A 24,140-nucleotide genomic window follows, 5' to 3' on the forward strand; every position below is an offset into this window, starting at 1 on the left:
GACCAACATGCTTTACCTTAAAACTAATAGATACTTTTATGTATTTTTATCTTCAAGTAGACTCCCTTTTTAAATCAAAAAAAGTGCTGAGAGATTCGGTTTCCTTGATGTTTAATTATTTAAAAATTATATTTAGTCATTATTTTGTCATTTATTTGTGATAAAATGAAAAAGGTATGAGAGTTAAAAACAGAGGGTTCTGATCCTGCCCCAACCAGCTGTGTAACTTGGGATGAGTACCTATTAACAGGAGAGATGAATCATTCACTGTTACGTAAGATTCCTTTCTACTATAACTGGGCTTCCCAGGTGGCTCAGATGATGAAGTGTCTGCCTGCAATGTTGGAGACCCGGGTCCTGGGTCGGGAAGATTCCCCTGGAGAAGGAAATGGCAACCCACTACAGTACCCTTGCCTGGAAAATTCATAGACGGAGGAGCCTGGTTAGGCTGTAGTCTATGGGGTAACGAAGAGTCGGACATGACAGCAATTTCACTTTCCTTTCTGCTATAATATCCTGATTACAATGGAAAATACCATAAAATTTGTAAAAGTTACCAAGTATTTTTGCTTCCCAGGTGGCTCTAGTGGTAAAGAGCTTGCCTGCCAATGCAGGAGACTTGGAGACATAGGTTCAATCCCTGGATCAGGAAGATCCCCTGGAGGAGGACACAGCAACCCACTCCAGGGTTCTTGTCTGGAGAATTCTGTGGACAAAGAAGCCTGGCAGGCTATGGTCCATAGGGTCTCAAAGAGTTGGACACAACTGAAGCGACTTAGCACATCACAGCACCAAGTATTTTGAATTCAAGTATTTCTTAGGGCTTCCCTTCCCCTTTTCTTTCCCCTTTTCAAAATGAAACAAACTAAACGGTCCCATATAGTTGCTAGATATGAATAATAATCAAGTTTTTTTTTTCCTTTTACCTAGGCTTTATTGTCAGGGTCACTTGGTAAGTATACTGTCTAGAATTTTTCACTTTGGCTTATAAACTTAGGTTGCTATCTTTAACTCACTGCTTTATTGTATTTCAAAGTAATATGTAGATAGTTTTAAATCAAAACAATTTTTTCCCAAGGCTTATAACAAAAAACAGTACTCCCCTATTCTTTTTGTACCAACTCTTGCTACTGAGAGGTAACCACTTTGAAATCTTTTAGCCTTCTTATAGATTATCTTTGTATTTCTAAGTAAAATGATTTTTTGCCATTCCTTAATATTTCCATCTTAGGTTTTATTTATTGATCTATTTTGGAATATGAAAATTAAGCTATATTCCTTCTCTCTCTTCCCTAAAAATGTAGCTTCCTCTCTCATCCTCACAGTACAGTGCAGTTATTGGGTTAGCCAAAAAGTGCTTTTGAGTTTTTTCTGTAACATGGAAAATCCCCAATAGACGTTTTGGACAACCTAATACATGCTGGTTTTGGTTAAATTAGCATTCAGTATTTATACTATTTAGACTCTGTAAATATTATTCACAGCTGGGTTGTGTGGTACCTGTCATTAGATTTCCTTTATTGTTCCAATTTTTGTTTTTGGCTTTTGGGAATTCTTTTGTAATGACCTTATTCTTTTATTTGCTCAGTGTTGTCTATAGTAGCTTTTAAATTATACCCTGACTACCCTCCAGGAGCTTAACTTTGTTGGTAGGTTCAAACATATCATATAATCTTTTTTCCTTTAAAGACATTCCTCCTGGGACTCCCTGTCCTACGCTACTCTGGATCGGTTGGTCTTCACCTCTCTCATGCTGATATCCCATTTCCTGAATCCTGTTTTTCTTCTTTAGTTTATTCCCTCATTTTGGTGATAATCAGTACCTCTTCCAACTGCTTCCTGTGAAAAACTGCTTAAATGATCAATTGTTCTGATTCGTTGGTGTGACTCAGCATGTCTCAGTTCTATCCATATCCTCAAATGAAACATTATGTGAGCATTGGCATTAGGCTGGCAATCATTGTCCCTTTCAGTTTTACAGCATTGCCTGGTGCCTTTTAACTTCAACCCATGGACTGTAGCCTGCCAGGCTCCTCAGTCCACAGAATTTTCCAGGCGAAAATACTGGAGTGGGTTGTCATTTTCTTCTCCAAGGGATCTTTCTGACCCAGAGATAGAACCCGCATCTCTTACATTGCAGGCAGATTCTTTACTGCTGAGCCACCAGAGAAGCCCTCTTTTAGCTTCTATTGAAAGGCAATAACCACCCACTCCAGTGTTCGTGCCTGGAGAATCCCAGGGATGGGGGAGTCTGGTGGGCTGCCGTCAGTGGGGTCACACAGTCGGACACGACTGAAGCGACTTAGCAGCAGCAGCAGCTTCCACTGAAACTACTGAGAAAGTGAAGTGTCAGTCGTGTCTGACTCTGCAACCCCATGGACTGTAGCCCACCAGGTTCCTCTGTCCATGGGATTTCCCAGGCAGGGATACTGGAGTGGTTAGCCTTCTCCAGGGAATCTTCCTTACCCAGGGATTGAACCCAGGTCTCCTGTATCACAGGCAGATTCTTTACCATCCGAGCTATTGAGAAGTCATTTATAATTTTTAGTCTTGATACTTAATGTGTGTCCTGCTTGATTTGAAAGCTCTTAGGGTCTTCTCTTTATTCCCAATATTCTGAAATTTCTTGATAATGTATTATAGGATGGATCTTTTTTCATTCTCAAGTTGATCATTAATAGACTCTTTAAAGGAGAAATTCATATCATTCAGTTCTGGGAAGTTTTTTAATACCATTTCTTGGATAAGCTCCTTCCCTCTAACTTTTTCTAATCTCTATTTCTAGAACTCTTTTTGTTAAGATGGGCATATGTGCTCAGTCGTTTCAGTCACATCCAGCTGTTTGTAACCCCGTGAGCCTTAGCCTGCCAGGCTCCTCTGTCCATGGGATTTTCCCGGCAAGAACACTGGAATGAGTTGCCATTTCCTCCTCCAGGGGATCTTCTTAGCCCAGGGATGGAACCCACGTCTCCTGCAAGTCTTCTGTATTGCTGGCAGATTCTTTACTGCTGAGCCACTGAGGAAGCTCCCAAGATGTGGCTGCTGCTGCTCCTGCTAAATCGCTTCAGTCGTGTCCGACTCTGTGCGACCCCATAGACCGCAGCCCACCAGGCTCCGCCGTCCCTGGAATTCTCCAGGCAAGAACACTGGAGTGGGTTGCCATTTCCTTTTCCAATGCATGAAAGTGCAAAGTGAAAGTGAAGTTGCTCAGTTGTGTCTGACTCTTAGGGACGCCATGGACTGCAGCCCACCAGGCTCCTCCGTCCATGGGATTTTCCAGGCAAGAGTAGTGGAGTGGGGTGCCATTGCCTTCTCCAAAGATGTGGCCCAATTTTTAAATTCTTATTTCTCACTGTCTCTTTTCCATCTTCTGCTTTTTCATATATTTTGTCAATATTCTTTTCCAGTTCTTCCATTGATTACACTTTTTCTCCTATCATTTTTAACATCTGAAAGATTTTTTTTTTTTTTTTGATTCTCTGAGTATTCCCTTTTAAAAGTAGTGGTATGTTGTGTCTGTGGAGCCATGGTTCCGCCCTGGTGTCCTGATGAACTTGCCTGTATCCTGGTGGGCCGTGCAGTCCGGGCTTGAACCTCCTGGCCTAAGTCTTGGCTCAGTGGTCTGCGTGTGATCCTCCTGGAGTGTGGTTGGACCGTCTCGTGGGGAGCCATCACAAGAACATCTCATTTGCCTTTTCTTGAGGGAAGCCCTCTGTTTTGTGGACGGATGTCTTGAGGCAGTTTTCCCATCTGCCTGCCTGGCTTCTTAGAGACCTGAGGCTATCCTGCCCCACTTAGGGCACAGCTGTAGGCTATAAGCTTGCGTAGGGACAGCCTGACGTTGGTGCCTCAGCTGCAGTGTCCTGCCCGTTTTCTTTCTTTTACTTTGATGTTAGCCTACCTGGAGGAGGGAATGGCAACCCACTCCAGTATTGTGGCCTGGAGAATTCCACGGACAGAGGAGCCTGGTAGGGTACAGTCCACGGAGTCACAAAGAGTCAGACACCACTGAGTGACTAACATTTTTAGTCTACCCAAGGGCCATGGCGGCTTGGCACCTTTGACTACTGTTTTTCACTGTGTAAGTAATAAGCTGCCTGAGTCTAAAGAGACTTTACTGTTTTTCTTTAACGGCTAAATCTGTCTAGTCTTGCTTGGCCCTTGTCTTGGCTTTGTGCTTTATGGCTTCATGGATGTAACATTTTACCTCTCTGAGGATGTTAATTTTAATTGTTGTTTTCAAGTTTTCTTCTGCTTTTTGCCTTCTAGTTCCTTCAATTTAAACATTTTTCTTGTTTGTTTTGCTGTCTATCTGATGGTTTTTCAAATTTTCTTTAACTTGTGCTGATGTTTAACTGCTTTCATAAGTTAGACACTAAAAAACTGATTGGAAGCCCTGTTTACCGAGGAGGCTCGTTAATTGGTGGGATTTGGCTTTTCCATGAATCCTCCAGTTTCCATAGGTTCACCCTGCCCTTCGCTCTGCTTGGTATGCCTGAGTGTGGAGTCTCATGCGCTTTGCCAGTCTTCTGTGGCATTGGTGAATGAATGGTTGCCTATTTGTGAGACCAACTCTCATGTTTTCCCCTCTGCACTGTCTTCGGAGGAAACTGGGATCTTCATTACCAAGCATTACTTGGGTTTCTGCTTAGAATCAAGTTGCTTCTTAGTTTTCTACAGGCCTTTAGGTTGCAACCTTCTTCATCCACAAGGTCAATTCCACTCACTTATTTGTGCTTCAGATTTCAAAATTTTCTTGTCATTTCGGTGGACTTTCATGAGCGAGCAATTGCAAATGTGGTGTTTAGTGTCCTTTTAAACAGATATTACTTGCATTTTTAATTTGTCTTTGTTTTTTTTCAACTCTTAAGTCTTTTTTTGTTTTTGCTAAGTGCGAGTTTAGGTTAATTGATTACAGGTGGAAAAGTGTGAAAGAAAGTAGACAAGGGTGAGGGCAGTTTATAATCAGTGATAACTGCTGCTGCTGCTGCTGCTAAGTCACTTCAGTCATGTCCGACTCTGTGTGACCCCATAGATGGCAGCCCACCAGGCTCCCCCGTCCCTGGGATTCTCCAGGCAAGAACACTGGAGTGGGTTGCCATTTCCTCCTCCAATGCATGAAAGTGAAAAGTGACAGTGAAGTCACTCAGTCGTGTCCGACCCTCAGCGACCCCACAGACTGCAGCCTACCAGGCTCCTCCGGCCATGGAATTCTCCAGGCAAGAGTACTGGAGTGGGGTGCCATTGCCTTCTCCAAGTGATACCTGAGGCTGGCTTATATCAATCATCATGTGTTTTTTCTTCCTCCTTTCACTCCAGTAATTTTTGGTAGAGTATGTGTTGGTGTTAGTTATTATGCTGATAGTTTCAAATATGCTGTGTATTCTTTCATCATGTAATTTCACATTCTTTTTAATTTTACAGATATTTGCTTAAATTATTGTAGTATTTGTTCTCTTGCCCTTGCTTTTGGTTTTCTTCTGGATTTCCTGTTATTTGTCATTTGTCTTTGTTTATCTTCAATATATGTCACTTCCTAACTTTTTTTTAATCCTCATTTTGAATTAAAATTTTTTCCCTTTTCACCTGTTTCTCTTAGGCATTATCTGTTTATTCATGCCTATATTTATTCTATTATCATTTTCATTTCTGGAGTGATATTTTTCCTTTTAATTCTTCCCTGAATTCTGCCCCCTCATACCTAATTCTGATTCATATTTTCTTTTATGGCTTGTATTAATATACTTTTCTTAATGACTATAATCTCATTTTACAATACAAGGTAATAGTTTTGATACATTCCGTGGGTCTTTCTGGTATACTTTTATTATCTGGAGGGGTTATTCTGTTCCTTAATCTTTATCTCTCTGTTTTATTTATAACATTATAGCATAGATTTGACCTAGATATATTTGTCATAGTGAGACTTATTTTTCTGAACTTTCACAAGAAACCTAGTTCAGATTAGCTTTTCTATCTTCATATTCTGTTGTGTATTTTGGTTCTCTAATGATGTTCAAAATTATGGTGCCTTGCTTTCAGAGAGTTCCTAGATCTGTTCCCCTCTCTTACACATTTTCTTGAACTTCTCTTTCCATCTGTTGATTTTCTCTGTCCTGATCACTTTTGATTCTACAACCAAGTGATTCTTTTGAGTGGACCTCTCTCCTAGAAGGGGGTTTCCCAGGTGGCTCAGTGGTTAAAAAAAAAAAAAATCTGCCTGCCACTGCAGGAGACGCAGGAGACACAGGCTTGATCCCTGGGTGGCAAAGATCCCCTGGAAGAGGAAATGTAATCCACTCCAATATTTGCTCCTGGGAACCCCCATGGAAAGAGGAGTCTGGTGGGCTACAGTCCATAGGGTAGTAGTCCATAGGGTCACAGAATCTGATACGAATAAGTGACTGAACACGCAGGCTCCTAGAAGGGAGCCCTGGCTGGTTCCTTTCCGGAGTGCTTAGGATCTAACTGCTCCTTTGAGACATTATTGTCCTCAAACTCACCTGCTGTTATTAGAGGCAAAACCCCTCCCACCTTCATTTGCTGTCTCAAGTTGTCTCACCTGACATCACCTTATTTGGGGCGTCTCCTGGCTTCCCTTTATTTTCTCCTTCTGAAGTGCTGATATTATGAATGTCTTAAGACTTGTTAGTGGTTTGTTCTACTTGCTTACATTTTGAGGTTGTGTCATACCTCTACTTAGTCTTGTTTTAGATGTCGTCCATGGGTTTTCGTTTTCCTTTTCATTGCTCTGCCTGGTTTTATGTAGAGATGCAAAAACTTCTGCTTTTGTCACCATTATCTTCCCAGGATACTCCTGTGTTTTTGTTTTAAGATATGTAGGCAGTCTTCATTATGTACAAATACAAATGACAAAGTACTATATATCAAGGAGAGCTGATATATATGTACAATATCATACTGATTTATTTCAAAAGTATTCTTAAAATTATCTTGTTAATTTTGACAAAGTTATTTTTTACTTTAAAACCACAGCTTATTTGTTATCTTGTTTGGTAGAAGCAGTTGTTAGCTAGAATGTAAAACGTATTTGCACTGCCCCTTAATAGCAAGGGAATTAGCTTTACTAGATATATTCTTAGAGTAGTAATTATCAGTTGAAAGATTTTTTTACCCTCTTAAGATTGAAAATCATTTGTATAAAAATAAAGATATGACATTATAGATTAAGAGAACCAATATTCTAATGTGAAATTTGGGGGGAAGAGAATTGAAGTCACTGTGTTGCTTCTAAAAGATAAATTTTTTTCATTCTTTGAATAATTAATATTTATTCATTACTCTTCTGTATAGCATCTCTGCCTGGCACATATTTTCTCAGAGTCTAAGACACCTATAAGTTTTAGCAACTGATTTTTCCCCACTCTAAATACATTTGGTTTCAGTTCAGTCACTCAGTCGTGTCCGACTCTTTGCGACCCCATGAATTGCAGCACACCAGGCCTCCCTGTCCATCACTAACTCCCGGAGTTCACTCAGACTCACGTCCATCGAGTAAGCGATGCCCTCCAGCCATCTCATCCTCTGTCGTCCCCTTCTCCTCCTGCCCCCAATCCCTCCCAGCATCAGAGTCTTTTCCAATGAGTCAACTCTTTGCATGACGTGGCCAAAGTAATTGGAGTTTCAGTTTTAGCATCATTCCTTCCAAAGAAATCCCAGGGCTGATCTCCTTCAGAATGGACTGGTTGGATCTCCTTGCAGTCCAAGGGACTCTCAAGAGTCTTCTCCAACACCACAGTTCAAAAGCATCAATTCTTTGGCGCTCAGCCTTCTTCACAGTCCAACTCTCACATCCATACATGACCACAGGAAAAACCATAGCCTTGACTAGATGGATCTTTGTTGGCAAAGTAATGTCTTTGCTTTTGAATATGCTATCTAGGTTGGTCATAACTTTTCTTCCAAGGAGTAAGCGTCTTTTAATTTCATGGCTGCAGTCACCATCTGCAGTGATTTTGGAGCCCCCAAAAATAAAGTCTGACACTGTTTCCACTGTTTCTCCATCTATTTCCCATGAAGTGATGGGACTGGATGCCATGATCTTCATTTTCTGAATGTTGAGCTTTAAGCCAACTTTTTCACTCTCCTCTTTCACTTTCATCAAGAGGCTTTTTAGTTCCTCTTCACTTTAGGTTTTAAAATAAGATTCTGTTTTTAGTATGATATTTAAAACCACTATATTAATGGAAAATTGGTGATACTGTATATGTTTATCAACCTATTATAACATCACAAAAACCAAAATAACTCAGCCTGAAAAGAGATTCAGAAAGTATCCATTACCATTACTGTATAAAATTTTTCTCTCTTTTAGTTTAAAACATAGCTTGATGTGGTTGATTGCTACAGCACAACTGTTTTGGTATTAAATATCTGTGTAATAGCTTACTCGTGGAATTTTCCTATTAGTAAACATGCAAGAAGAGACTACTATATCAAGAACACTTAAAATATCAAATTAAAATCTAATTGTCTTGGCTCATTCACAATTATATAACTCTTCATATACATGTCTGCATCAAATATGCAATATAAAGAGAAAAAATGTTTATTATGTTTATCTTATTTACAAACAGATTTAAAGTTTAAAATACTGTATTTTTTATCGAGTTTCATCTTTTATAGTTCTTTTTTTATTAACATTTAAGTGCATGAATGGAATTCTTATTCATTCTTAAGCCTGCAGAAGAATTTTTGCTGCACACTGGCTAATCAAACGGCTGCTGTTGTTACATGAGAAGTAACCATAGATGATAACTGTTAATGGCATACATTTATGAAACTGTGTAGGACAAATAGTATTCCTTTTTTAAAAAAAAAATTATGTTCATACAGTTCACTATTCTCTTTTAAATATACCTTCACATATCTTTTTTTCTACCTAATCTTTAGACTCTTTTGTCAGAACTTGGTGTGAATTTTAACCTCTGATAAAAGTCAGTCTTATATAAATACTTGTTGTTTTCTGTGTTGAGTAAATAAAATCATTGCCTTCCAGTTAGGGACTTGTTTACACCAACATGTGACAACTTTAAGAACTTTGTTTTCATATTTCCACTTATATATTAAGTTAATTGATTTTTTAAAAATAAAAAGCCTGCTAGTCTTTAGTGAAGGATAAATAATTCACTGGTAGTTTTTCTTTTTTAATCTCCAAAATGAAATATTATTAGATGCATTGATTTGGAATTCAGAAACTTTTAAATTGTACCTTTTCCTCAAAGTATGTAAATATCATGAGTTGTCAATCTTAAGCACATTTTATTGTGAATTACTTTGAAATTATTTGTTTTTATTTGCTATTACCAGGAAATAGTTTTGGTAAAAGAAGGAACTTTATATTTAGAATTTATGGATCTAAAAGATTGTTAGGAGACCATGGGCTACAGCTACCCACATTAGCTTGGTTTGTGGGTTTGTTTTCTACCAGCTCCTCCTGACCAATGTTTTAATATACTTTTCTGTCCTCTCTTCCTTTTTCTGCCACCTTCCTATTAATGTTAACTCTTTCCTTTGCTCTGTTGTAATTTCCCCTGCTCTACATTTCTTCCTTAACTGATGATCATTTCAGACAGTTTTTAAAATCCTTTGCTGTATTCTCAACCTATATGTTAAAAGAAAATTCACGTCAAAACTTGGTTTAGGGACTTCCCTGCCAGTCCAGCAGTTAAGACTCTGAGCTTCCGTTGTAGCAAGGGTGGGTTTGATCACTAGTCGGGGAACAAAGATCCTATGCACCATATTAACAAAAATTTTAAAAAGAAAAGGAAAAAAAAATATGTTTAGAAAACTGATTTTCTTTAGGTAATTGAGAATTTTATAATCATAGAGAATCACACTTGATGGGATATTGAAAATGTAATTCAAAATAGCAACAAATTCAATGTCTATTTTTTTGAGATGATTTTCAAAAAACTATACTTTTGGATTAATGTTTTTCCATTATAAGAAAAGATTAAAGTATTTGAGCCCATTCCTCACAATCGTTTCAATATATAGGTCACTTAAATTTTAATTACCTTCCTCCTGTCCTTTCCCACATTTTCAGTTTAAATTATCAAAAGTATATGAACACTGGATGCTTTTAAGTTCAAAGGTTTATTTTTTTTTTAAAGCTCTGTTTCTTAATTTCTCATCTGCAGCATTAGAACTTTATTGCAGATAACTTGAACAAAAGAGAAAAGTATAGAGAGGAATCTCACAGACTAGATATAGTCTAGTGGGTGTTTTGCCTTGTTCTCCAACATTCAAAATCATTGTTTGTTGATCAAATTAATAACACACACACACACACACAAGATTCTCTGTATTGTCAAGAGTACAGAGTGTCCTTGACTTACGATGAGGTTACATCCTAATAAACCCATTATAATCTGAATATATTGTAAGCTGAAAGTTCACTTATTAATAATATACCTAACCTACTGAGCATCAGAGTTTAACCTCGCCTACTTAAACATGCTCGGAACACTTAGACTGGTTTACGGTTGGGCAACATCAATCTCATATAAAGCCTGTTTTACAACCAAGTGTTGAATATCTTATGGAATCCTGAATACTGTACTGAGGGTGGAAAACAGAATGGCTGGCTGGGTATGAAATGGTTGTAAAGGTATTGGTTGTTTATCCTTATGATCGTGTTACTGACTGGGAGCTGTAGCTCCCCACCACTGCCCGGCATTATGCAAGAGTGTCATCCCACACACCACTAGCCTGGAAGATCAAAATTCAAAGTATAGGCCTACTGAATGCATATATTGCTTTTACATCATCATAAAAGTTGAAAAATCCAAAGTCCAACCGTCATAATTTGGGAACCATTTGCATCAGGAGTAAAAGGATAAAAGGAAAGCAGTCTGGAGGAAAAAGAGCATTTGGATAAATGGAAGCCACAGAGTTGATATCCTTAAGAAAGAAAACCAATACAATATTGTAAAGTTAAATAAAATTAAAAAAAAAAAAAGAAAGAGAACCTTCTTGTACTGTTGGTGGGAATGTAAATTGATATGAAGAACAGTAAGGAGGTTCCTTAAAAAACCAAATGACCTAGCAGTCCCTCTAAGGTATATAGCCTGAGAAAACCGTAATTTGAGAAAACATGCACCCCAGTGTTCATTGCAGCACTATTTACAATAGCCAGGACTGGAAGCAACCTAAATGTCCATTAACAGAGGAAAGGATAAAGAAGATGTGGTATCAATACATATATTCAATGGAATATTACTCAGTCATTAAAAGGAACAAAATTGGGTCACTTGTAGAGATGTAGATGGACCTATAGATTATCATACAAAATGAAGTCAGAGAAAGCAAATATATATTAGAACATATATGTGGAATCTAGAAAAATGATGCAGATGAACCTATTTGCAGGGCAGGAATAGAGACACAGATGTAGAGAACAGACCTATGGGCCTGTGTGGGGATGGGATAAATTGGGAGATAGGGATTGATGTATATACACTACCATGTGTAAACCAGCTAGTGGGAAGCTCCTGTATATCTCAGGGAGCTCAGCTTGGTGCTCTGTGATGACCTACAGGAGTGGATGGGGGTGGGGTATGTGTGCACACAGAGCTGAGTCACTTTGTTGTACAGCAGAAACTAGCACAACATTGTTAAGCAGCTATACTTCAAGAAATACATCAATCCTGAATATTCACTGGAAGGACTGATGCAGAAGTTGAAGCTCCAATATTTTGGCCACCTAGTACAAGGAGCTGACTCACTGGGAAAGACCCTGATGCTGAAGAAAGATTGAAGGCAAAAGGAGAAGCGGGTAGCAGAGGATGAGATGGTTAGATGGCATCACTGATTCAATGGACATGAATTTGCACCAACTCCAGAAGATAGTGAAGGACAGGCGCACCTGGCATGCTGCAGCCCATGGGGTCAAAGAGTTGGACACAACTTAGCAACTAAACGACAACAACAACGCTTCAGTAAAAAAAGAAAAAAGATGTAGTACATATAATCGAGAAATGATAAAGTGTCAGTATCGTAGAATTGTATGTAGAGTGTGGTTGCTGATTCCTAAAGCCCAGAAAATATTGGAGGGGAGGGAGGGAGCGCTAAGGAATTACGGAGAAAGCACGTCCAGTAGGAGAAATGACAGCTCACAATGAAAGAAGTGAAAGAGCTCTGGTTATGTGGTCCTTGGAGACCGTTTAGTGCAGGGCAAATAGTCTCACTCAGGAGGTTTTGTTTGCCCTTAGTATCACACTATGGTGTGAAAGCTGATGTTTCTAATGATGAATCTGAGTCTGTAAGAAGTGAAGTTCATGTGGTGGTGGTCGCAAATTTTTGTTGTAAAAATGTGTAAAAAGCAGAATTTTGTGTGTAAAGAGAATACATGTTTATGTATTGGGCAGCTTCATATGTATCGGGCAGCCAGGCTCCCCTGTCCTTCACTGTCTTCTGGAGTTTGCTTAAATTATTGTCCATTGAATAGGTGATGCTATCTTTTCTTGATTTACTGGATAAATGAGGCATTGTCTTTAGGCAACTATTTGAAAACACCCTATTATGTTATCTCATATCTGCTTTGAGCTCTAGTTTCTGTCAAACTCTCTAAGTTTGTCAGAATATATATAATTTCTGTTCACTGAAACAACAGAATAAAGAAAATGGACTTGTATATTCCTTGGTGGATGGCCCCATAATGTCATTTGAAGCTTGAGACATGGTTTCACTGAAAACTGAAATTAGCCCCAAACTAGTGGCCTGTGTTTTTTTCTTTAAAGGTATCAACTCAGTGAGGAATGTAACTAGGGATAACAGGCTTTTATGCTTGGCCAGGGTAGGCGGTGCATATATTTAATATACAGTGCTTGATATTACTCTCTTGACAGATTCTCTAAACATCATGCTTTTCCATGGCAACGTGTGCCCCCGTGTGTCTGGTATTTGATATAAGTAAGATTTTTAAAAAGTGTTTGATTGTAGTTAAATGATGAGAACTCTGTGGTATGGTCAAAGTGAAATATCGTATACTTTGTATGTAACAAGTATGAATATTATAATCTATCTGAAATATATCAAGTCAAGAAATCCAGCTTTTTAATAGCTATGAGTTTGCTTTCTCTAGCTTCCTGGCAATTCAGTGCATGTTGCAATGTACACTTTCTCTGAGGGCCTTGTTTTAAATTTTTGTTTTTGTATTATCCTCAAAGGAGAGCTTCCAAATTATGTTTCCATATCCAGACCCTGTAAATGTTTAAATTTAACTAGTCAAAGCAAAGACTAAGTTTTTCCTTTGTTGCAGGATGTTTAATAAACAATGCCTGAGTAAAATAATAGAAACAGAATACATTTAAAGTGTTCTTTTAATGTTTTAATGTTGTGTCTTTTTTAAAAGAGATGGGAGTGGGGAAAAAAGAGAATTTAAGATTTTTGTATTTAATTGAACTAACAGCATGTGCTGACAAGTCATAAATAACAGCAGTCCAAAGTGACTAAATAAATTGGTTTGCGCAAGCAATGATTTATCTTCTGTCTTTCATTGCCATCAGGCTAAGAGACAGCTTCTTTTTGTCAGCCTATAGGAAAAATACTTGCTAGTATAACAATCCTGTTTCTACACCTGTGATAGAAGCTCATTATCTTGTATAGGAGTTGCATGTTAAAATATTTAAATACAATAATTAAGTCTACATTTGGTTGTTCATTTACCTAAAACTTTGTAATACTCTAATTGCTCAATCTTTATGGAAGTTTGTAATATTTTTTATAGGATGATTTCCTTTTATTTTTTTTCTTTGACTCATGGATTACTGATTAATAGATACATATTTCTTGCATGTGTGTGTGCTAAGTCACTTCAGCCGTGTCTGACTCTGTGTGACCCCATGGACTGTAGCCCACCAGGCTCCTCTGTCCAAGGGATTCTCCAGGCAAGAATACTGGAGTGGGTTGCCATGCCCTTCTCCAGGGGATCTTGCCTATTCAGAAACAGAACCCAAGTCTCTGGCATCTCCTGCATAGCAGGTGGATTCTTTACCACTGAGGCACCAGGGAAGCTCAAATGTTACTTAGGATCCTAATATTAGGAGATTTTTGAAATCTTTCTGTTACTGATTTTTAACTTAATTATACTTGGTCATAGGACATATTTTGTATGACTTGTCTCCTTTTAAATTTATTGAGATTTGTAATATGGCCTAAAATAGGGTCTATGTTGGCAAGTATTCCTTAATCACTGAAAAAGAATGCATATTTTGCTGTTGTCTGGTAGGGTGTTATATAAGTGTCAACTAGATCAGGGTTAATAGTGTTGTTCAAATCTTCCATGTCCTTACTGATTTTCTGTCTGTATTTTTTACTTATCAGGAGAGGACATATTAGTTTTATATTGCCACATAACAAATTACCACAAATAGGGCTTAATGTTAATGTATAGTAATAAAGTGTCAAGAATACTAGATTGGGTTTCCATTTCCCACTCCAGAGGTTTTTCCCAACCCAGGAATCAAACCCATGTCCCTTGTATCTCCTCATTGCAGGTGGATTCTTTACCAGCTGAGCTACCAGGGAAGCCCATGGTGTATCTTATCCTACCTTTTAATCTACTTCTGTCTTTAAATTGTGCTTCTTGTAGGCTGCATATGGTTGGGTCTTAATTTTTTATCCAATGTTGCAATCTCTGCCTTTTATTAATTTTTTGAAATTTCTTCATAGTTTATTTTTTATAAACAGTATTTGTACATAGCATATCATATGTGACCCTATCTCTCAGCTTAAAAGCAGAGACATTACTTTGCCAACAAAGGTTCGTCTAGTCAAGGCTGTGGTTTTTCCTGTGGTCATGTATGGATGTGAGAGTTGGACTGTGAAGAAGGCTGAGAGCCGGAGAATTGATGCTTTTGAACTGTGGTGTTGGAGAAGACTCTTGAGAGTCCCTTGGACTGCAAGGAGATCCAACCAGTCCATTCTGAAGGAGATCAGCCCTGGGATTTCTTTGGAAGGAATGATGCTAAAGCTGAAACTCCAGTTCTTTGGCCACATGATGCAAAGAGTTAACTCGTTGGAAAATACTCTGATGCTGGGAGGGATTGGGGGCAAGAGGAGAAGGGGACGACAGAGGATGAGATGGCTGGATGGCATCACTGACTCAATGGACGTGAGTCTCAGTGAACTCTGGGAGTTGGTGATGGACAGGGAGGCCTGGCGTGCTGCGATTCATGGGGTCGCAAAGAGTCGGACATGACTGAGCGACTGATCTGATAATATATTTCTATCATTTCTTTATTTTGACAGTTTTGTTGATATATAATTCACATACCATAAAGTTTACTGTTTTAAAATGTACAGTTTAGGGTTTTTACAGACCTATGCATTCATGTTGTTGTTTTAATTTAGTTGTTGTGTTCAAATCTTTTGTGATCCCATGGACTGTAGCCCACAAGGCTCCTCTGTCCATGATATTTCCCAGGCAAGAATATTGGAGTGGGTTGTCATTTCCTTCTCCAGGGGATCGTCCCAACCCAGGGATTGAACCCGTGTCTCTTGTATTAGCAGGTGGATTCTTTACTGTTGAGCCCCCAGGGAAGCCCATGTACCAACACCATGTAGTTCTAGAATATTTTCATCACCCCTTCCAAAGAAACTTTTTACCTATTAGCAGTCTCTCCATGCCCAGCTTCTCCAACCCCCTGGCAAACACTAATAAACTCTTCTGTGTAGAATTTGCCTATTCTGGACATTTCCTCTCGATAGAATCTGACAACAGGTGACTTTTTGTACCTGGCTTGTTTTCAAGATCCATCCATATTGTAGCAGATGCCATACTTGTTTGGTTTTTATGGCTAAATCGTTTCCCATTGTGTTAGCATATCACATTTTGTCTATTCATTCATTCGTTGTTTCATTATTGGGTTATTTCCAATTTTTTAAGCTATTGTGAATAATGCTTCTATGAATATTCATGTACAAGTTTTTGTGTGGACAAATGTTTTCATTTTATTTTTCTTGGCTATATACCTAAGAGTAGAATTACTATATCATATAGTAACTCTATGTTTAACTTTTCAAGGAATTCACAAACTTTTTTCCAAATGGCTAGACCATTTGACTTTACTACTAGCAATATATCAGGGTTCCAGTTTCCTTCAATACCTGTTATTGTCTGTCTTTTTTAGTATTTGAAAGATGTTGCTTCATTGTGGTCTCATTTGCTTGTTTCCAGTGAGATATCTCTTGTCCTTATTATCCCTCTGTATAATATGTCTTTTTCTGAGTGCTTTTTACTGTTTTCTTTATTACTAATTTTGAGCAATTTGATTACAATGTGGTTTTGTGTAGTTTTCTTCATGTTTCTTGTGCTTAGAGTCATTATTGTTCTTGGATTTGTGAGTTTATTATTTTCATCACATCGGGAAAATTTTCAACCATTATTACTTCAAACAATTCTTATTTATTTTTCAAAATAATTATTATTTATTATTACCATTATTACTTCAAATAATGTTTTTATTTCCCTTTTTTTCTTTTGGGGACTTCCTTACACATATGTGGTATACTTTAAATTTTTTATCATAGCTCACTGCTGCTCCATTTAGTTTTTATTTTTATTTATTTATTTTTTTCCATTCAGTTTTTAAAATTCTCTTTTCTGTCTTTCAAATTCACCAATCTTTTTTCTGTAGTTTCTAACCTGCTGTTAATCCCGTCTAATATATTTATCATATTATACGTTATAATTTTAAATTTAATTTTAATTTTCATCTTTTAAATATTTTTCATATCTTTGCTTATTATTTTGAACATACAGAAAATAGTCACAATAACTTTTTAAAAGCACTTGTCTCCTTTTTCTGTGTCAGTTCTTGGTTAGTTTCAATTGATAAAATTTTCTCCTGATGATAGGTCATATTTTCTAGTTTCTGTACAGGCTTGGCAATTTTTTAATTGAATGCCAGACAATATGACTTTTACTTTGTTGGGTGCTGGATATTTTCATTCATGTAAAATGGTCTTTAGCCTTTTTCCTGGGACATAGTTAAGTTATTGTAGACAGTTTGATCCTTTCCATTCTTGCTTTTCAGATTTGTTAAGCCCAAGTGGAACATGCTTATTGTAGGGGTAATTAGTCCCCCTTGCTGAAGAAAAGCCCTCTCTGTGTACTTAGTCAGGTGCCCTGTGGGTCAGGAGGTTTTCCAGTCTGGCTTTTGTGCACAGGCACCGCTCTCAGCTCCATGTCAGTGCTGAGCACCATTACCTCACGTGCTGGTGGTTTTTCCCTGCATCGCCTGTTCAGTCTCAGCGGAGTGACTCGGGAGGCCTTGCGCTTCTACAGAGCTTCCATGTCGCTTTCTTGTCTCTCTTTCAGAGTTTGTCTTCAGTGTAGATTTGTCTTTGGCTAGTTTATTCTGACTTCTGTTCCTTAGGGTGTTTCCTATTTTTATTAAAAAAGTGATATTTAAATAAAATACATATATACATATATATGTAAATACTTTTTTTTTTTTTTTTTTGGATGTTCTAGGTCTTAGCTGAAGCTCATGGGTTCTTTTTTTTTTTTTAAGTTGCAGCATGTGGTATCTTTTAGCTGTGGCAGGTGGACATAGTTCCCTGGCCAGATTTCGACAGCATGTAGTCTTAGCCACTGGACCACCGGGGAAGTCGCAGAGTGTTTCTGTAATCTTAATAAATCTGGATTTATCATATTACCTTCAGGAGATCTTAAGCCTTATCTCTCGACCTCTCTTTACTCCTATTTTCCTCTATTTCCTTGTCTTATATAGCAAAGAACTGTTTTTTTTTTTTTAACGTTAGGAATAAATTTTAATAAAACTATTAAAATGATTATTAATGCTATTTCAGTACACACCACATAGATCACGAAGATATTAATAGCTTTTCTGTAATAGTTTGCTATACGGCAGCCATAACAAATACCACAGATTGGGGAGCTTAAACAACAGAAATGTATTTTCTCAGAATTCTGAAACTAGAAGTCTGAGATCAAAGAATGGTCTTTCCATATGACATATTGTCTGATTCTGCAGGTGTACTCATTTCTGTGTTTCGTAGAAGCAGAGAAGTAAAATGTTAATTTGTTTAGCCATATTTTGTTAGTATGCAGTAGAATACTTGCCTATCTAAGACTCTTAGTGCAACTGTCATCTGGTCACCCTCATTTCCTTTAACAGTGTGAGTTATAATTTAGATGGTCATTTCCCCCTCTTAACTGTTTTCTCAAGAGGAGGTAATTGATACTGCTAGTGTTTGTGTGTGTTTGTGTGTGTGCTGCACAACTTACGGGGTCTTAGTTCCTTGACCAGGGATTGAACCCAGGACCTTGGTAGTAAAAGCACAGAGTCCTAATCACTGGACTGCCAGGGAATTCCTTGTACTGCTAATAAATTTTTTTAAAACAATCTCTTTTAAGCCTTCTTTATTTGCGATGAAATAATTGTATTGTCATCTGTTTTTCTTAGTATTATAGGTAATGAATTTTAAAAAGAGTTGACATGATGCTAACTTTAAGCCCTTATTAAAGTAGCAAAGAAGAATTATTGGGGAATAAATGTACAATTCTATGAACAACTGTTTTCTGGTTGTAAAAAATGTTTACTTGTATAATGTTTAAATAATGCAAAGGCAGATGGTTAATAACTCCTATCTGCAGCCATAAAAGTAAAATAAGTTTGTTTTAAAAAAATTTTTTTTTATCAAATGGACATGTGGGCAATTAATCTGTTGCTATCTTTCCATTGAGAACAAATTTAAAATGGTATAAAAATATTCATAAACAATTTCTCAGTCATGGAACATACTTTGTTTTACTAGTCTTTGGTACTTCTCTGTTCTTGTTGGAAATGCTGAAGTTTTGAAATATTTCAGTAAAAAATGGTGGGGGGGGAGAACCTCCCGTTTATCCAGGAATATGTTGTGTGGCAGATCATTGAGTCAGCAGTTATTCTGACTTTCCCTGAAAGAGATAAAGTTCCCAAGAATTCATTATATATGTGTTTTGCCACTGAGTGAGCAAGAAAAATACATACCCATCAGTGCTGACTGGTTGGTAATTCCTGAAACATGATGCCACAGTCCTCATAAATAACAGAGTAACAGAATCAAGGAGAATTTGGCAGAGATCAATCTCTAGATGGATGAGTTAGGCTGTAAGCAAATAGCCACTCAATGTCTCTTGACTTTTAAGAATGCTCTATGGGTTTTCTAATTCAGACCCTTGGATTTCAGTGAGTCCCAGAGATTTTTACAGACCAGCAAAGACTAACAGGTCGGCAATTGAGCATTGGTGTGTGGAGGTATTTTGTAATTTCCGTGGGAGACACCCTGTGATGCTTCTAGAAACTCTACTCTTTAACTTGCTATCATGGAAATTTGCCATGACTGTTGAATTTGTCTCTGATGTCTTGAGCTGAGAAAGTATAGATGTCATCAGTGAAAACCTCATCAGAGCTGTGAAAACCTGCTAATAAAATATTTGTGTGGCCTAGTGGTTTTATTTTTGGTGTATTTTATGAGACTGGGTTATGCAGGCTCTTTGAGATTATCTATCTATTTATCTATATGTCAATTACCTTGTATAAAAGTATAACCTTGATAGCTAAAGACATTTCCTGCCCTTGCTGTGTTTCTCTAGTAACTATGCTGCAGGGACTATAAAGTTGTAGTTGTTTGATAGGTATGTTGCCTAATCGCCCCTGTTTCCCTGTTTGGAACCTGGAAACATTCCCTGGCTCTATAAATGAACAAAGGGATGATCTAAAAGCAAGTGAATATGATTTGAACTTTCAAGTGAGATGTGGACCCATGTAATCCTTTATACATCTCTGCAAATGAGGAACGAGAAGGCAGGAGACGCCTGGAAGTGGTCCCTAAGGTGCCATCTGCTATTATCTCAGGCTTTTGGCAGGTATTAGCAGGCAGGGTGGTTAGAAGTTTGAAACATAGTGTAAAAAATTATGTCACATTTTAAATAACCTTCATATACAGCATTTGCCTCATTGCACTGCTTCTTACTGCCTTTTTACTTTTGGACAGACTTTTTTTTTAAGATTTTTGTTTCAATAGGGCACTTAGCAAGGACAAAATTGCTGAATGGGGAATGTTAACTCTTAGGGATGGATGGCCTTAGACACAGCTGTGAAACAGGCCAGGTGCCTTCCTGCCAGCCCACTCCCTCTTTTGAAGTGTCCTTCCTGCTGAAGGGATTCATGCCATCATTGCTGCCTGGGCCCCAAAGAGGAAAGAAAAACCCCATCAAACATAGACAGTGTGGACTTCAAATGTCACCGCTCTGAGTGTGGGTAATATATGAAGAGAGAACCCAGGGAAATGGCAATTCTAGCAATAAACGTAATGGTGATAATAATAATAATGTTAATGAGTTACCTGTGTGTCAGGCACTGTGCAAAGTGCTTTATATACATTGTCTTCCATCATGAAAACAGTGGGGAGTGATAGTTCTCCCCACTTCTTAGATGCCATGCCCACAACAACCCAGGAAAATAGAGCCAGGTTTCGTTTTTCTGATGCCAAAGCCAGACTCTTTTCTTTGTCCTGTGGTTTTCCACTATGAATGGCTGATAACTGGACTTTTGCACATCCCCAGTGGGACATTGTTTTAGGATAGGGATCTTGACTACCTCCAGTTACGGAGTGACCAAGTTAATTCTGGAACCAGAGACTCTTTCACACACCATACAAGCGTTTTTGTGGCTCCAAGGATCTGAATAGATTAAAATGTATGAGGGAGCTAGAAGCCGAGAAATTAGACAAAGTGCCTTGACGGGAGGTTTGTCTGATTATTGGATACCATCCCGGGAAATTGCAGCACCCACGAACCATCAACTACTGTGCCCCTGTTTGTTCCTAAATGCCGTTAGTGCCCTTCTGTGAATGTCAGGTGAAGCTGTATCTCCTCACTTGAGTGGCTGCACGCAATGGGTAAGAGCATCATTAATCATTGATAGAGGCATTTTACATTTTCAAGTTATGTTCCAACAGCCTAGAAGTGACTGATCATAGATGGTGCATGAAGAGAGAGCCAAATGGGCATTTTCATTTAATGGGAAAAGTAAGGGCAGACAATTGGTAGCTGTAGATACATGTCTATTTTTAGTCAGTGGTCTATTTTATGTGGGACTTCCCAGGTGGCTTAGGGGTAAAGAATCCGCCTGTCAATGCAGGAGATGTAGGCTCAATCCCTGGGTCGGGAAGATCCCCTGGAGGAGAAAATGGCAACCCACTCCAGTATTCTTCCCTGGGAAATCCCATGGACAGAGGAGCCTGGTGAGCTGCAGTCCGTGGTGTTGCCAAGTGTCAGATATGACCGAGCAACTGAACACCCACGCACACACTATTTTATGTTTGACGTGTAGTATGTTTCTCACATATCAACTCCAAATGACAGTAAGGTCTGCTCTGAGCTCTACAAAGGATTCTGAGAACCCACCTGGAGGCCACCATCTACTAATGAAGTCTGTCAAAGACTCAGAAATGGGTAGTGAGTCATGAGTTTATCACCTCTTCTTAGAGTAGTAAAATATATTCCAAAAAAGACCCTCAGGTATTGGGTAATTTTCTCAGAATAAAACTAAACATTAATTCTGCTCTGATGTCAGCCTTCTTGGTTCTAATCCTGGCTGTAGCACCTCTGGCCTCAAAATTCTCTGGGCTTCAGTTGTGCTCATCTATAAGATGGAGGCATAATAATAGTATTAACCTCAAAGAATTGTTAGTTTAAATTAGTTAATATATGTAAAATTTTTTGTAACCTAGAAACAGCATCAGAGAGAGAGAACTAAAGCCCAGTCACTTCAACAACCCAGGAAGGAGGTATTAATAGCAATTTACTTTAGACCTTGGCCAAGAATTTCTTATTCTAGCAGTAAGGCAGATGAGAGTTTGCCTAAGATATGTTCAAATGGTGAAGAGCTAAAGACTATTGTTTTGGGGCATGAGACAGAGGAAAAAGCAAGATTTAATTTGGGACATTACTTGGAGAACTCTGAGGATCTAAAGTGGAGCTATCTAGGTTTAGAAAGAAGTGAAGAATACAAATCTAGAACTCTCCCTCCCTCCCGTACTCCCTCCAAAGATCTTCTGGAAGCTATATATAAAGGATCACATCGGCTGCTCTTTTCCATTGATACTGAAACGAGACAGAGGCCAAGATTATACCAATGGGCATTTAAGTAATAAATTAAGAACTTGCTGCACAGCATCGCAGTTACTAATGCCAGATGAGAAGCTTTAACTTTTACCCTTATCTTTCATGAAAAATTTGCTCTAGTGGACAGCTTTGTAGACACATCTGGCTTCAAATCCTGTGTCCTCTATAGTTGGTTGTTGTTTAGTCACTAAGTTGTGTCTGACTCTTTTACAACTCCATGGACTCTAGCCTGCAGGCTCCTCTGTCCATGGGATTTTCCAGTAGTGGGTTGTCATTTCCTTCTCCAGGACATCTTCCTGACCCAGGGATCACATGTTGCTTCCTGCATTGGTGGGAGATTGTTTACTGCTGAGCCACCAGGGAAGTCCCCTCTATGGATAGCTTTAATGAACTAAGACAAAGTTACTTAACATTGTTGTTATTGTTGTTCAGTTGCTAAGTCATGTCTGACTCTTTGCAACCCCAAGGGGTTCAGCACGCCAGGCTTCCCTGTCCTTTACAATCTCCTGGAGTTTGATCAGATTCGTGTCTGTTAAGTTGGTGATACCACCCAACCATCTCATCCTCTGCCACCCTTTTCTCCTTTTGCCATCAATCTTTCCCAGCATCAGTGTCTTTTCCAATGACCCTGAGATGGATCTTCGCCTAGTCTCAATCTTCCAAACTGTAAAGTGGAGTTAATAATACTCACCTGGAGGGGTCGCTATGTGATCATAATGAGATAACAGAACACTGTGACTAGTATGTAAGAAAATGAAAGTGAAAATCATTCAGTCGTGTCCAACTCTTTGCGCCCCCATGGACTATGCAGTCCATGGAATTCTCCAGGCCAGAATATTGCAGTTCCCTTCTCCAGGGGCTCTTCCCAACCCAGGAATCAAAACAGGGTCTCCTGCGTTGCAAGCAGATTCTTAACTAGCTGATGTGGAAGCAGCCAAATAAAAGTTACTTCTCTTGCGATCATTTTGAAAGATATATTTGAAGTAGTTGAAATGAACAAGATAATTGATTGGCAAGCCTACATATGCTCTAAAATCACATGAGGACTTAAAAAACTACTTAACTATTGAATCTGAATCTCCAAATTGTAGCTTTGAAAACTACAATTTTTATAAAATTCAGTTAATTCTGATGCCAAATTCAGTTTTAGATTGGTGAACTACATGAACTCTTGAAATTCTTCGTATTTTATTCTCTCCCATCATTTAAAAATCAATTTAGTTAGGCAACTAATATTAACCAGTGTTAGAACCCTCTAAACTGAGTTTAGGAATATATCTGATCATGGGCTGGGTTTTAGAAAACACTTGAATTGCTTTGATCACATTTCACTTTCTAAAAGTGAAATAGTCTGATTAAGAATTATATGTAAGGGACTTCCCGTGATCCAGTAGCTAGGACTCCATGCCCTCAATGCGTGGGGCCCAGGTTTGATCCCTAGTAAGGGAACTAGATCCCACATGCTGCGGCCAAGATCGAAGAATCACGTGCCATAACTAAGAACCAGTTCAGCCAAATAAGTAATTTTTTTAAAAAACAATTATATGTGAAAAAGTCCATTCACAAATATTTATTTAGCACCTACAATATGTTAGACTGAGGACTTCCCCGGTGGCTCTGATGGTAAAGAACCCGCCTGCAATGTAGGAGACCAAGGTTTGATCCCTGGGTCAGGAAGATCACCTGAAGAGGAAATGGATCCCCACTCCAGTATTCTTGCCTGGAGAATCTGATGGACAGAGGAGTCTGGTGGGCTACCGTCCATGGGGCTGCAAACAGTTGGACACAACTAAGCCACTAACACTTTCACTTTCTTTCTTTCATATGCCAGCCAGACTAGGTACTTCTAATCAGTTAAACAGGCAAAGTCCCCTGCTTTATGGAGCTTAATAAAGTTAAGCTTGTTTGTGTGTGTCTTTAGTTTAGTTCAGTTGCTCAGTCGTGTCCTACTCTTTGTGACCCATGGACTGCAGCA

General features: G+C 38.4%; 1 long non-coding RNA gene across 2 annotated transcripts in view; it reads left to right on the forward strand.

Moving 5' to 3' along the window:
* The first annotated feature begins 3,508 nt into the window (after positions 1-3,508).
* Positions 3,509-24,140, forward strand: part of LOC147366704 (uncharacterized) — a 58,178-nt gene continuing 37,546 nt past the window's right edge. For both annotated transcript variants that reach the window (XR_015169490.1, XR_015169491.1), the window contains exon 1: positions 3,509-4,081. This is a non-coding gene — a long non-coding RNA (uncharacterized LOC147366704). The remainder of the gene's footprint in view (positions 4,082-24,140) is intronic.

This window comes from Bos grunniens, chromosome 8, assembly GCF_055505025.1.
Source record: "Bos grunniens cultivar Pamir isolate PY7600 chromosome 8, Bosgru_T2T1.0, whole genome shotgun sequence".
NCBI lineage: Eukaryota > Metazoa > Chordata > Mammalia > Artiodactyla > Bovidae > Bos > Bos grunniens.